The sequence below is a fragment of the Tamandua tetradactyla genome, chromosome 17 (genome assembly GCF_023851605.1).
Source record: "Tamandua tetradactyla isolate mTamTet1 chromosome 17, mTamTet1.pri, whole genome shotgun sequence".
NCBI lineage: Eukaryota > Metazoa > Chordata > Mammalia > Pilosa > Myrmecophagidae > Tamandua > Tamandua tetradactyla.
In genome coordinates, this window is record NC_135343.1 from 47,695,510 (window position 1) to 47,710,281 (window position 14,772).

The following is a 14,772-nucleotide window of genomic DNA, read 5'->3' on the forward strand; positions in this document are numbered from 1 at the left end:
CGGTTCCTCAAAAAACTGAATATAGAATTGCCATACGACCCAGCAATACCATTGCTGGGAACCTACTCAAAGGACTTAAGGGCAAAGACACAAACAGACATTTGCACACCAATGTTTATAGCAGCGTTATTTACAATTGCAAAGAGATGGAAACAGCCAAAATCTCCATCAACAGAAGAGTGGCTAAACAAACTGTGGTATATACATACGATGGAATATTATGCAGCTTTAAGACAGGATAAACTTATGAAGCATGTAATAACATGGATGGACCTAGAGAACATTATGCTGAGTGAGTCTAGCCAAAAACTAAAGGACAAATACTGTATGGTCCCACTGATGTGAACGGACATTCGAGAATAAATTTGGAATATGTCATTGGTAACAGAGTCCAACAGGAGGTAGAAACAGGGTAAGATGATGGGCAATTGGAGCTGAAGGGATACAGACTGTGCAACAGGACTAGATACAAAAACTCAAAAATGGACAGCACAATAATACCTAATTGTAAAGTAATCATGCTAAAACACTGAATGAAGCTGCATCTGAGCTATAGGTTTTTGTTTTGTTTTGTTTTGTTTTTACTATTATTACTTTTATTTTTTTCTCTATATTAACATTCTATATCTTTTTCGGTTGTGTTGCTAGTTCTTCTAAACCGATGCAAATGTACTAAGAAACGATGATCATGCATCTATGTGATGATGTTAAGAATTACTGATTGCATATGTAGAATGGTATGATTTCTAAATGTTGGGTTAATTTCATTTTTTCCGTTAATTAAAAAAAAAAAGAGAGAGAGAAGAGGTAATTGGAGCTGAAGGGATACAGACTGTGCAACAGGACTGGATATAAAAACTCAGAAATGGACAGCACAATACTACCTAATTGTAATGCAATTATGTTAAAACATTGAATGAAGCTGCATGTGAGGTATAGGTTTTTTTTTTCTCTCTATTATCGTTTTAATTCTTATTCTGTTGTCTTTTTATTTCTTTTTCTAAATCGATGCAAATGTACTAAGAAATGATGAATATGCAACTATGTGATGATATTAAGAATTACTGATTGTACATGTAGAATGGAATGATTTCTAAATGTTTTGTTAATTTTTTTTTAATTAATAATAAAAAAAAAAGAATCTATCCTCCTCTCCCTCCCTCCCTCCCTCACCCCTCCCCCGCTTGCTGGTTGTATGACTTCAGTATGTTATTAGCCAACCTGGCTACAAAGTATTCAACTTTTCAAAATGTGAATAATGCCAAGATTAACTAAGCTGCTAACGCTCACATGGGGTTTAGCACAAGGTGTAGCACAAAGACTCAACTCAATAAATGGCAGCCATCCGGCATCATGATAAAGTAATCATGAGCTCTGCACCTGGCAGTTTACTCCAAACCACCCTTGGGTGACTCTAGCCTTCAGGAGAGATAGGCAGAGGGTCCTAACAGCCCAGGCTGGGCTAAGTCCCAATAGTAACTTAAGCTCCAATCACAAAATGAGGGGGAGGGTCTCACTTTCACTTATTTAAAAGCCACCCCCTGGGTAGGTGGGGTAAAGTGTCAGATAAAGAGCTCCGCTTTTAAAAGACCCATCCAACAGGGACGGTACTAACTCTGCTTTTAGAGTCCTCCAGCCTACTTCCCCTACCCCCCATCCCAGCTTCTCCTGTTGCCCTGGATGTAGATAGGGACCTGGAGGAACCAACCCCAAGTGTGTGTCAGGAAGGCGGAGCATGAGAGAGGGGGTGGGGTAATGCCTGGTAATAACTAAAGGAAGGAGATGGTGAGGGGAGTCTGGATCCTGGGACATGTCCCAGGCCAGCCCAAGGCTCGGGACACTTGGAAAGCTGAGGGGGGATGCTGTCTGTTTCTCCATTCTCCAGGATTGGGGTCCTCTTGGGATGGGTGGGAAAGGGGTGTATCTTTTTACTTGGCTGGCTGGTAGGATTCCTTCTCCACCTAGCAGTGACTTTCATTAAAGTCCTCTGTTTGGCAGGTACTCACATGCAAGCTTTCTGGTAGTGTTCACCTGTGGGGTTTTCTGTAGGTCCAGTACACACACCTCCAAATGAACAGAGAAAAAACCTGCGCAGTTCCTTGAGATGGAAGATCTGGATCTAGTTCAAATGCATCCACCCCCCACGTAGGGGGACACCACAGTCCCCTTTCTGAAAGACAGTCCCCTCGAGTGGGGTTCTGGGTGCACAGGAAGGCTCAGGTCCAAGTACTCCTTGACCGGTAAAGTGGCCAGGCTGCTACCTGTTGTTTCCTTGTTGTTTCCATGGAGATGTGACCCTCCCAATTGTGGACGGGACCTTTTGATTAGGTGGTTTCCATAGGAGCTTCATCTCCACCCATTCAAGGTGGGGTTGCTTACTAGAATCCTTTAAAAGAGAGCCATTTTTGAAAAAGGTTCAGAGCTGAAACAGAAAAGCAACATTTGGTGATGCGGAAGAAAATGCCCCTGGGGAGCCTTTTGAAATGAGAAGCCAGAAGAGAAAGCGAACAGAGTTTCTTCCCAGCTGACAGAGGTATTCCAGACCAATCGTCCTTTCTTTTTTTTAATTTTTTATTAATTAAAAAAAATTACAAGAAACACAAACATTCCCAACACATACACTCAGCAATTCACAATATCATCACATAGTTGCATATTCATCATCATCATCATTTCCCAGAACATTAGAATCAATTCAGAAAAAGAAATAAAAAGACAACAGAAAAATCTAACAAACAAACAAAAAAATTTTACAGGCCATACCCCTTGCTGATCCCTTTATCTATTTTAACATTTGTTCCCCCTATTATTTATTTTTATTCCATATATCCCTCTCATCTGTTGACAAGGTAGATAAAAGGAGCATCAGACACAAGGTTTTCACAATCACACAGTCACATTGTGAAAGCTGTATCATTATTCAATCATCATCAAGAAACATGGCTACTGGAACACAGCTCTACATTTTCAGGCAGTTCCCTCCAGCCTCTCCATTACATCTTGGATAACACGATGATATCTACTTAATGCGTAAGAATAACCTCCAGGATAACTTCTCGACTCTGTTTGGAATCTCTCAGCCATTGACACTTTGTCTCATTCCACTCTTCCCCCTTTTGGTCGAGAAGGTTTTCTCAATCCCTTGATGCTGGGTCTCAGCTCATTCTAGAGTTTTTCTCAATCCCTTGATGCTGAATCTTAGCTCACTCTGGGATTTCTGTCCCACACTGCCAGGAAGATCCACACCCCTGGTAGTCATGTCCCACGTAGACAGGGGGAGGGTGGTGAGTCTGCTTGCTGTATTGGCTAGAGAGAGAGGCCACATCTGAGCAACAAAAGAGGTTCTCTTGGGGGTGACTCTTAGGCTTAATTTTAAGTAGGCTTGACCTATCCCCTGTGGGGTTAAGTTTCATATGAACAACCCCCAAGACTGGGGGCTCAGCCTATAGCTTTGGTTGTCCACACTGCTTGTGAGAATATCAAGAATTCAACTTGGGGAAGTTGAGTTTTCCGCCATTCTCACCATTCCCCGAAGGGGACTTTGCAAATACTTTTCCACTGACTGATCAAATCACTCTGGGATTCATCAGGGCATCACCTGGGCAGACCAACAAAATCTCATGTCCTATACAAAGTTCCATGTACTTAAGGTGTTCAATCAACTATCTACATAAGTTATATTAGGAGATGCACTAGTCAAAGTATAGATTTGTACCAAATAAACATTTTTTGCTTTAGTCTCACACATAAGTTGAAATTTTAAAATATTAATACCATCTATTTTCAGCACACTGCAGTAATGACCTTCTTTTGTTCTTCCTCATGCAAAAACATTTTTAAATTTGTTCGTTTAGTCACTATCATTATACACTCTAGGCATTCCTAGATTATGCCATCTCAATCTTTATCATCTATCTTTCTTTGTGATTTCATTTATGCCCCAGCCCTCCTCCCTCTATCATTCTCACATTCAGCTTCATTCAGTGTTTTAACATAATTGTATTACAGTTAGGTAATATTGTGCTGTCCATTTCTGAGTTTTTATATTCAGTCCTGTTGCACAATCTGTATCCCTTCAGCTCCAATTACCCAATATCTTACCCTATTTCTATCTCCTGATGGTCTCTGTTACCAAGGAAATATTCCAAGTTTATTCACTAATGTCAGTTCATATCAGTGAGACCATACAGTATTTGTCCTTTTGTTTCTGGCTAATCACACTCAGCATAAAGTCCTTAAGGTCCATTCATGTTGTTACATACTTCATAACTTTATTCTGTCTTACAGCTGCATAATATTCCATCTTCTGTAAATGTCACAGTTTGTTTAGCCAACCGTCTATTGATGGACATTTTGGCTGCTTCCATCTCTTGGTAATTGTAAAAAATGCTGCTATAAACATTGGTGTGTAAATGTCCATTTGTGTCCTTGCCCTCATGTCCTTTGAGTAGAGACAGCATATAGATGGGTCCTGTTTTTTAATCCATTCTACCAGAGTATGTCTTTTATTGCAGAGTTTAATCCATTAACATTCAGTGTTCTTACTGCAGGTAGTACTTTCTTCTACTATTTTGCCTTCTGGATTTTATATGTCATATCTAATTTTCCTTCTTTTTACTTTTACTCATAGTCTTCCTTTGTACACTCTTCTCCACACCTCCCTCTTCTGTCTTTGTATCTGTCTCTAGTGCTCCCTTTAGTATTTCTTGCAGAGCTGGTCTCTTGGTCACAAATTCTCTCAGTGATTTTTTTTCTGAAAATGTTTTAATTTCTCCCTCATTTTTGAAGGACAATTTTGCTGGATATAGAATTCTTGGTTGGCAATTCCAATCGTCCTTTCTTGAGTCAAGGTATCTTTATCTGGATGCCTTAGTTTGGACATTTTTATGGCCTTAGAACTGTAAACTTGTAATTTAATAAATTTCCTTTACAAAAGCCAACCCATTTCTGGTATATTGCATTCCAGCAGCATTAACAAACTAATATACTTGGTTTCTTTTGGATTAGTCAGGTCTTTTAAAATTATTGTTCTATTTGTTTTCTCCTATACTTGCCTAATAGGTATACATCTTTAGTCTTTTAGAGATATCCTAGATATTATAACATTTATCCCTGATTTATTAAGATCATATAAAATAGTATATTTACTGCTTTCCAGACTATGCCAGGGTCTTAGATCACTTGAACTTCATTTATCCTGTTCCTCCCTTTAGCATTATTGTTATCATGAAGTATAATTCAACATATATTTAAACTCTCAAAAGGTATTATTACTTTTGTTTTGTGCAGTTAACATTCATCTAGACTTTCCCATATTAACCCTTTTCATTGCTCTTCATTCCTTTCAACATTTCTATGCTTCCTGCTGGAATAATTTTTCTTCTGCGTGAAGAACTCTCTTTAACATAAGTCTGCCAGCCATGAAGTAGCTCAGTGTTTGCTTCTCTGGAAATGTCTTTACTTTGCCTTCATTCTTTATACCTTAATTTTCCGGAATATTTGTCAGGGACTTAGAAGGAGCATGATTGGAAAATTGGTGACAAAGAGGTCTGGGGAAGAGGTATGTGGATAGATCTTTCTGAATGGGCAAAGAACATGAAGATATTTGTGTCCCAGGTGAATGCTTACCAGAGGGTAACTTCAGCAGAGGAAAGCTTTTAATAACCAAGTGGATAATATGACCTGTCCTGTGGATATAAGTCATCCTCTTTCCTCAGCCACTCCTGCCATTGCCCAATGGGCTCATGACAAAAGTGGCCATGGTGGTAGGGATGGATGTTATGCATGGACTCACCAACATGAACTTTCACTCACTAAGGCCAACCAGGCTACAGCCACTGCTGAGCACCCAATCTGGCAGTAGCAGAGACCCACACTCAGTCTCTGATATGATACCATTCCCTGAGGTGATCAGCCTGCCACCTGGTTGCAGGTTGATTACATTGGACCATTCTCATCATGAAAGGGGCAGCAATTTGTTCTAACTGGAATAGACCCATACTCCAGATATGGGTTTGCCTTCCCTGCATGCAATGCTTCTGCAAAAACTACCATCCATGGACTTACAGAATGCCTTATCCATTGTCGTGGTATTCCACACAGCATTGCTTCTGATCAAGGAAGCCATTTCACAACAAATGAAGTATGGGACTGGGCACATGCTCATGGAATTCTCTGGTCTTACCATGTTCCCCATTATCCAGAGGCAGCTGGGTAGATAGAATGGTGGAATGGCCTTTTGAAGACCCAATTATAATGCCAATTCGGTGGCAATGCCTTGCAGGACTTGCAGTGTTCACCAGAAGGCTGCGTATGCTCAGAATCAGTGTTCACTCTATGGTGCTGTTTCTCCCATAGCCAGGATTCACAGGTCCAGGAATCAAGGGGTGGAAATGGGAGTGTCACCACTCACTATCACCTCTAGTGATCCACCAGGACTATTTTTGCTTCTTGTCCCTGAAACCTTAAGCTCTGCTGGTATACAGGTCTTAGCTCCAAAAGGAGAAGTGCTCCAACCAGAAGACACCACAATGATTCCATTGAACTGAAATTAAGACTGCAACCTGGCCACTTTGGGCTTCTCATGCCACTGAATCAACAGGCACTAAAGAGGATTACTATTCTGTCTGGGGTGATTGATCCTAACTATAAAGGGGAAATAGGACTGTAACTACACAGTGGAGGTAAAGAGAAGTGTTCCTGGAATACAGGATACCCTGTAGGGCATCTCTTAGTACTAACATGCCCTGATTAAAGTCAATGGAAAACTGCAACAACCCAGTCCAGGCAGGATTACCAAAGACCCAGAAACTTCAGGAATGAAGGCTTGGGTCTCCCCACTTGGCAAAGAACCACAGCTGGCTGAAGTCCTTGCTGATGGTAAAGGGAACATGAAATGAGTAGTAGAAGAAAGTAGTGATAAATATGAACTATGAACATGTGACTAGTTACAGAAATGACTACTGTGATTGAATATTTCTTCCCTGTTTTGTTATGAGTATGTTTTCATTTCTACATAAGCAAGTATCTTGTTTTCCTCTTATCATGTGGCTTAAGTTGATTTGTTCAACTTACAGTATTTAACTCATAGGATATGAAATTTAAGAGTGAATGTTAAGGGGTTCCCTTTTTTTGACTAAGATGACTTGGGACTAGAGATGGCTTTGTGGGTTTATTTGGGTTTTGTTTCTGAAATTTCATTGCTCCAGGTTGCTATTTCATAATGATGTGTGTCATCGCCCAGGTTGCTATTTTATAATGATGTGTGTCATCGCCCTTTCCCCTTCCCTGTCCCTGCCTAGCTCTCAGTTCCCTTCGATTAAAGAGCACCCCATAGACCTAGCACCAAGGGTCCTCTCAGAGCAAAGCTCTCTGATGCCAGAGAAGAGAGTCAGACACCTCGACCCAGCTGCACTTGATCTTGTCTGGACTAACTTTTTAATTTTATAGAGTATTATGCACAACTTCCTCCACCTTTCCACACTGGATACAAGTGAAATGCTACGTTATTCCTCCATCTAAATGCTCTCTGCCTGAAGAAACACTTCAGGTCAACACCAGGCATCTTGAATCAGATCAAAGATCTTTGAGGGGAGTGAGCTCATCCTCATGGGGACACCAGGGGCTGGGGGAGCCTCTGGGCTCTTGGACAGCTAATGTCAGCAAGCCCTATCATCATCATCCTAGCCTGTGGGCCCTCAGCCCCTCATGTTCAGATATCTTCTCTGTAAAGCCTGCCTCCCACTGGGTGAAGAGGAACTAGAAAGCATGTTTGAATATAACAGGACCCTTTTATTTTTAAGATGACTGTTTCCCCTTGGGAAATCTCAAAAGCTGATGAATATCAAGTGAGGTCTTGTGCCCTTCCTCCATTTACTTACTTCTGACCTCCTTCCAGGAACAATCACTTTAGCTGAGCTTTTAGCTGGGGGTAGGTTTCTGAAGGGATGCTCTTCAAGCCACAAGGCTATCATGTAGATAATCGGGCTCCCTGTGCCTGTGTTTGTCACCTGGACAATTATAGAATCCTGGAATTCCTAAGGTCAGCTGGCAAGGAGTGGTGTCTACTTACCTTGGGGAAGTTACTTCTGACTCCCTTGAGGATATGGACCTGGGAAATCCAATTTGGAGGCTTGTGGGATTTGATCTGGCCCTAGCCTTGGGGGCTATCTTTCTTTTGTGGCCCCCCTCTAGACTTCCAGCAGGTCTGCTGCCCACTGGCTTTCTCAGCAGAAGGCATCCTGTAGCTTCCTTCCGGGTCTCTACCCACCTTCACAGCTTGCAACCCAGGCCCTCAGAACTGAGCCATGAGTGGTCTGATGCCATCAGAGCAGTCTGGCCTGACTAGGAGAGAAAAAGACCCTGTGGCTAGATTTCCCCAAAGATGTAAAGATGGTTTGTAGAGCCATTTTGAATGAGTGAATCAGTTTCCTGTGGCTACCCCCAAAGCTGGCCAAGCTTAGCTTCTGGAACAAGAACCAGAACTGCTTCTGATGCCCTCTCTTTGGAAGCCTTCCTGCAGCACTTAGATCAGAAAAGCACGGAGATAGCATTCTTGAACTCTGCTGGGGCTGTCCCTTCTGGAAGAGGCAAACCTGCATGAAACCACTGCCCCAAGAAGGCTCTGAACATCTGCAGTACGATCACGAAGTGGCTTGGGGAACTTGGAACCAAGTGGCTCATGAAGAAAACAAATTTGGCTTGGGAAGGGATTGTGTAGGAATAATCTTTGGACTCAATTTCCCTCTTTTGTAATCATGAATGAAAATTCAGGTCTGCTCCTAGTTAGGCCCAGCACCTCCAAAGCTCGGAAGGCTGTGCTCCAGCAGCTGCCAAAGCCTTGGGTGCCCACCCAATTCTCTGCACTTGGTCTGCTAATCATGTTGTCATCATGTGTATGAAAAGTATAGCCAACCTTATAATCTAAAGATGAACTATCAGGCATTTAACTTCTTTAATATTGGATTTTTGTTTTTATGTGAGGTTTTATTGGGGGGAGAGGGGGGTGTATTGTTTACATTTTGAGAGGTAGCATTCTGCTTCAAATGCTCGTTTCTCTAACAGTATTGTTGATTGGTTCATGATATTTGAGCTGTGGTTTGGTGGATTTCTGATATTATTTTAAAGGTCATTCACCTTTTCTCCCTGTGCTGTCTTCAAAACCTTAGGTTTATCCCTCTAATTCCTTTGGCATTCAGATGTTTAGAAACTATTTTCTTAGTTTATACGTTTTTTCCTTCTTTTTGTAAAGATAAAGATATTTTGTTTGATTTGCAAAAAAAAAAAAAAAGTGAATGCTATCTAAGGACTTGCACCCTATTCTGGAGAGCTGTAATGAGTTTCTGGTTGCATGCAGTACAGTTGAGTATTGTTAGGCGAAACATATGTCTGTTATTGTGTTCTATTTGGAAATTAAGCATGTTTCAAGGTAATGTGCATAGCTGCCAAGTTAACAAGGGGTGGACTATGGTGGTTATGTTCTGGTGTCAACTTGGCCAAATGATTATACCCAGTTATCTGGTCAGGCAAGCACTGACAAAATGCAAGTGCTGATAAAATGACAAATTTATTTTAATGAATCTCTGAATATCCTGCAAGGATATTTCATGGCTAGTTGATAAACCTGAGGGCTGGTGTATTAACTAATCAGTCAGTTGATTGCATCTGTGGCTGATTAGATCTGTGATCAACTAAGGCGTGACACCCCCCACCAATGAAATGATCCAATCAGTTGGAAGAAGGGAAATTTTTTTCATTACTTCTTCAACCAGCAAGCCTCTCCTGTAGAATTCATCCAGACCCTTCTTTGGAGCTGCCAGCTTCACTGTCTGCCCTGTGGATTTTGGACTCTTCCATTCCCACAGTTGCATGAGACACCTTTATAAATCTCATAGTTATAGATCTCTCCTGTTTGTTCTGTTTCTCTAGAGAACCCTGACTAATACACTGGTTATTGGGATGGTGGAGATTTTTTTTTAATTTTATGCTTCATACTTTCTTCCCTGAATATTTTGAATGAGCATTACTTTTACTTATTATTTATATTTTTATTCATTTTTTGCATGGGTAGGCACCAGGAATCAAACCTGGGTCTCTGGCATGGCAGGCAAGAACTCTGCCTGTTGAGCCATGAGTATTACTTTTAAATCAGAAAGAAAATAATTCCATTTTGACTAAAACAAAATGAAAAAGTTATTTTACTGAATCTCTGAATATTTGCTATTTTCTTTCCTCAAAAAAAAAATGTAAAAGATCAATGACTTGTCAAGCCAAAGTTTCTGAAATGTTTTGATATTTAAAATAGGTGCTCACTCTTCCTTAGACAGGCTTGGAAAAGGGAAAAGACAGCTGAATTAAAGGGCAAATATTAAGCATGGCGGAAAATATTTCTCACATTGGTGATAGGCACTAATATAACATATAAACAACTCTTGTAACTCAAAAAGATTAAACATGAATAATCCCATAGAAAAAAATAAAGAATGAACTAGCCATTCTCAGAGAAAGATATATGAATGTTTATTAATGCAAAAACATGTTCATCTTCACTGGTTTCCAAATAATTTAAAATTTAAAATGAGCAGATGCTAAGTTTGTGTTTTCAGATTAGGAGAAATTAAAGAGAGGGATAATAGCCAGTGTTCTACATTGTCCTTCTGGGTACAAGGACAGCTTCGTGAGCACAGAGGCTCAATTGGGCAACTCTTAGCCCACTGAAGGACAAGATGTATACACTATTTTGAAATTGTCTTTTGTGGTTTTGTTATGGTTTTGCTTTTGTTATGTTTTTAACCACTGTGCATATTACCTTTACAATCAGAAAAAAAGCCAAATAATTCCAAAGTGGTGAGTCATATGTGAAAACTAGCATGTCTCTTAATGTAACAAACAAATGGAATGAACAGACAAGTGATTTTGCTGAGTGTCTTAAAGAGTGTGAAGAAGGTGGTCTCATCTGCTGTCAGCAGGAGGCAAACTGGTATAGCCTTTTTGGAGGACAGTTTTGCAATTACCATCAATATTTCAAATATTCTTGCTTGATCAAGCAATTCTGCCTGAAGAAGTTTACTATACAGAAACGTTCACAGATGTGCACAAATATGAAGTTGTATTAATTGCAATGAGTTTGGTGTAAGTAAGAAAGTGGAAATGACCGAAGAATCTATCAATAGGATATTGGTCAAATAATTTCTGATATAGTCCTACTATGGAAAATGATACAATGGTTTAAAAATTATATGTAAATGTACAAATATAAGAATGTTTTGCATGAGGGAGAACAAATGAATGTCAACATTGCAAGGTGTTGAAAATGGGATGGTATACAGGAAAAAATATCATCTATGCAAGCTAGGGTCAATAGTCAACAGTAACATTGTAATATGCTTCCAGTGAATTTAACAAAGATATTATACCAAAACAAGCGAGGGATTTGGGGGAGGGGGTTGGGATTTTTTTGTGAAAGCAAAGGAATTGTCTTCATATACATGGTAATGGTAAAGGCAATCCAGGTGATTATACCAGGAACCACTGATTTTTTTACTTAGGTTGGATTGAATGATGTGCAAATAAAATTGTTTAAAAACGAACAGAGAGAAACAGCTGCTGGAGAAAATGTGGGGAAAGAGATGAACCTATTCACTGTCAGCAGGGAAGCTGAGAGGTGCAGCCCCTCCAGAGGGCAGTGTGGTGGTTCCACAGGAGGCTAGGCATGGGGTTGCTAGATACATACCTGGAAGAACTGAGAGTGGGGCCACAGATGGACATTTGCACTCTGATGTTTAAGGCGTCAGTGTTCGCAACTTGCAACAGGTGACCTAAGGATACAGCGACTGAGGAATGGAAGCGGGAACTGCGGTGTATAGGATTGTCAGGCTTGAAAGTGAGGCCCCGTTTCCTACCAGCATGGTGAGTCCCCCGTACTCCTTGCGAAGGAAGTCGCGCAGGGCGCGGAGGCTCTGCTGGTAGTCCATGTCCAGCCGGTAGAAGCACGGGCTCAGACCCTTGGCCTGCATCTCCTGCACGGCCGCCCGGCCCACATGATGTCCCGTGTGCGGTCAGTCCCACGTCCCCAGAGAACTGCCTGCACAGCTCGCGCGTGATGGCAAAGCTGATGTCTTTGTTGGCCCCAATCACCAGTGCCACGCGGCTTCGGGAGGACATGGCCCAGAGCAGGGCGTGCGGGGCACCTTCACCGGGAGCAGACCGGGCGGGGCATGCACCGCGGAGGCCCGGGTCAGAGAGGCCGCAGAGCTATGTTCTGGGGATCCTGCCCTCGGACTCCTAGAGAATGAGGCCCCAGGGCCTTGGTCCCTCAGTATCTGTCTTTTTATTTCTGATATTTCATTCAACATACTGTCTTCAAGGTTCATTCAGCTGGTTGTATGCCTCACAATTTCATCCGTTGTTGCGGCTGCTCAGTAGTCCTTTCTATGTATACACCGCAGTTCCCGCTTCCATTCCTCAGTCGCTGTATCCTTAGGTCACCTGTTGCAAGTTGCGAACACTGACGCCTTAAACATCAGAGTGCAAATGTCCATCTGTGGCCCCACTCTCAGTTCTTCCAGGTATGTATCTAGCAACCCCATGCCTAGCCTCCTGTGGAACCACCACACTGCCCTCTGGAGGGGCTGCGCCTCTCAGCTTCCCTACTGACAGTGAATAGGTTCATCTCTTTCCCCACATTTTCTCCAGCAGCTGTTTCTCTCTGTTCGTTTTTAAACAATTTTATTTGCACATCATTAAATCCAACCTAAGTAATTGAACGTCATTTAACGTTCAAGCTGAAAGGACATTGAAGACAAACTTTTTTGCCACAGGAAGTGTCTGCATTGAACTACTGCCAATAATAAAGCCTCATAGCGGAGTGATGAATATCAGTTAGCATACAAGGTTCAAAAGTTCTTGAAAATTGCAGTGAGAATCTGCAGAAGTTCTAATGCAAGACCCTCACAAAGGAGGACCTCATGAAAAAGTTTGTGGAGGACACAAAAAAATGAAGTGCATGAGAGGGAAGGCTGGCCCAGCTCGGTCTACAGGGTGTCCAAGCTGGGGGTCACGGTCTTATGGAGAATCCAGGCCAGGAGTCTGGAGGAGAAGAGAAAAGCTGACAGGATTCTCCTGAATGCCTGCTGCCCTGGCTGGGTGAAGACGGACATGGCAGGGTACGTTGGCTCCCAGACTGTAGAGGAGGGGGCCGAGACCTCCATCTATTTGGCTCTCCTGCCCCCAGATGTGACTGAGCCTCACAGTTAATTAGTCCGAGACAAGTCGTTCGACACTGGTGAACATCTGCTTTGGAGCTTACAGCTTAATAAATTTTTTTATTAATAAATTAATAAATTTTGAGGAATGAATGAACTCACTCTGATGCTGCCGTCTGATTCCGTTTCTGTACTCCAGTGTTGGCTAGAAGCTTCTTGTGGGAAAGGGGTTGTGGTAGTTAGGTTCAGGTGTCAACTTGGCCAGGTGAAGGTGCCTAGCTCTGTTGCTGTGGACATGAGCCAGTGGCATGTGAACCTCATCTGTTGCTGATTACATCTGCAGTTGGCTAGGAGGCGTGCCTGCTGCAGTGAATGATGTTTAATTTAATTGGCTGGTGCTTAAATGAGAGAACTCAATGTAGGACAGCCAAGCAGCTCAGCACACCTCATCTCAGCACTTGCAACTCAGCCTGGGCCTTTGGAGATGCAGAAAGGAATCAGCCCGAGAGAAAGTTGTTGGAACCCAGAGGCCTGGAGAGAAGGCCAGCAGAGATCATCCTGTGCCTTCCCACATAAGAAAGAACCTAGTCGAAAGTTAGCTGCCTTTTCTCTGAAGAACTATAAGTCAACTAAATAAATCCCTTTTATTGAAAGCCAATCCGTCTCTGGTGTGTTGCATTCTTGCAGCTAGCAAACTAGAACAGGGGTCTAGTTCCAGAATCCACAACTGAACTTGCCATGCAAAAACTAATTTACCTGGGAGGGAGAAGAACATAGTCCAGTGGTTCTCAAATCACCTGGTAGGCATGGTAAAGCACAGATTGCTGGGCCCCACCCTGAAAATTTCCCATTCGGTTGGTCTGAGGTAAGACCCCAAAATTTGCACTTTTGACAATTTGCCAGGAACCTCTGGTGAGGCTTTGCGCAGCCCTGGCCCAGAGAGATACCTAAGGGCTCTGGAGTCATTTCTCTGCCATTTCCTAAATGTTTCTAGTTTATTATTTCTGTAAGGATGATTGTTTACCCTGCTGCCTTAGCTCTGCAACACTACTTTGTATTTCATTGTTTTGTTATATTGAGTCTATTTGAATGGGTTCTTATACTTATTAAGTACAATAACTTGAAGGACATGGGAGGAATAATCCTTTATTCTTTGGTATATGATTACTTCCATCCTGGGTTTTTCATCTGGATTTTGCATTCTGTGATCGTCCCTAGAATGTTTGTGAGGGCACTATGCTGCCTCTTTCATCTTGTTCATGCTTTGTCCAACAACTGTTAAAAAATTTTAAAAAAAGATGAGACTTCAGCTAGAGAAATGAATGAAGCCTATCTGAATAGGACTAAGGTAAATCAGAATACAGGGTAAAGGATGATATGGTTCATATTTTACAATTTCAACATCTGTGTGAGACCAAAGGAAGAGATGTTTATTTGGTGCAAAATTTATATTTTGGGTAGTGCACTAATTAACTTGTATGGTCAGTTTATTTAAACACCATAATCCCATGGAATCTTGAATAGGGCATGAGACCTTGTTGGTTTGTACAGGTTAGTGTGATGCCCCAAT

The 14,772-nt window shown here is 41.8% G+C and overlaps 2 pseudogenes; one reads left to right on the forward strand and one right to left on the reverse strand.

Moving 5' to 3' along the window:
• Positions 1-11,816: 11,816 nt before the first annotated feature.
• LOC143661687 (carbonyl reductase [NADPH] 3 pseudogene) lies at positions 11,817-12,162 on the reverse strand (annotated as a pseudogene).
• LOC143661688 (carbonyl reductase [NADPH] 3 pseudogene) lies at positions 12,161-13,254 on the forward strand (annotated as a pseudogene).
• The last annotated feature ends 1,518 nt before the right edge of the window (positions 13,255-14,772 follow it).